The 796-nt window shown below is 36.1% G+C and overlaps 1 protein-coding gene across 5 annotated transcripts in view; it reads right to left on the reverse strand.

Moving 5' to 3' along the window:
• LOC103151436 (receptor-type tyrosine-protein phosphatase H-like) overlaps positions 1 to 796 on the reverse strand; it is a 15,795-nt gene that overhangs the window by 14,249 nt on the left and 750 nt on the right. The gene's annotated exons all lie outside the window — the stretch shown is intronic.

Consider the following 796-nt stretch of genomic DNA (forward strand, 5'->3'; position numbering starts at 1 on the left):
AAATAATTTTACATCTAAATCTATAAGTTTGAATCATTGTGGTTAAACAATGTAACTGATATCTGACATTATAATTAAAGACAAAATGAAATGTTTCACATTAAATTGGTTGTTAAACTGATTAATCTGAGATTTGATGTTAAACATGTTAAACATGTTAAACATGTTAAACATGTTAAACATGTTAAACATGTTTAACATGTTAAACATGTGAGGTTAATTAGTTTCTGTTTTCACACTGATATTTTCTCAATCCACCTTTTATCGTTTTAACAATCAGAAATCACCTGTAGCAGCAGAAAATGAGAATCCAGAGCTGCTGACTCCATTGAACACAGTGAAAAGAGAGAAACTAAATTCTGTCCCAGCTGTCAGACCAGAGACCAGATGTTGTACTGTTTCTCCAGCAGCACCATTGATGTCCCTAGAGACAGGAGCTCCATTGACTTCATATTCCAGTCTGTATGTTGAGATGCCGTTAAATTTGTTCCACCTCAGAGTTAAACTGCTGGTGGTCTGGGTCACCACTGAAACACTTTCCACATTTCCAGGATCTGAAAACAGACAGAGACAAAGTAGAAATGTGAAAAAGTCAGACCTGCACAGCAAAATGATATTCAGACAAAGAATATGGATTCTTGAATTTATAATTGTGGACAAAAGGAGTCGATGCTCCTGATACACTGACTGATCAACTGGGAATGAGAGAAAATTCACAGATCACCAACCTGTAGCAGCAGAGAATGAGAATCCAGAGCTGCTGACTCCATTCAACTCAGTGAAAAGAGAGAAACTA

This window comes from Poecilia formosa, unplaced genomic scaffold (assembly GCF_000485575.1).
Source record: "Poecilia formosa unplaced genomic scaffold, Poecilia_formosa-5.1.2 Scaffold281, whole genome shotgun sequence".
Lineage (NCBI taxonomy): Eukaryota > Metazoa > Chordata > Actinopteri > Cyprinodontiformes > Poeciliidae > Poecilia > Poecilia formosa.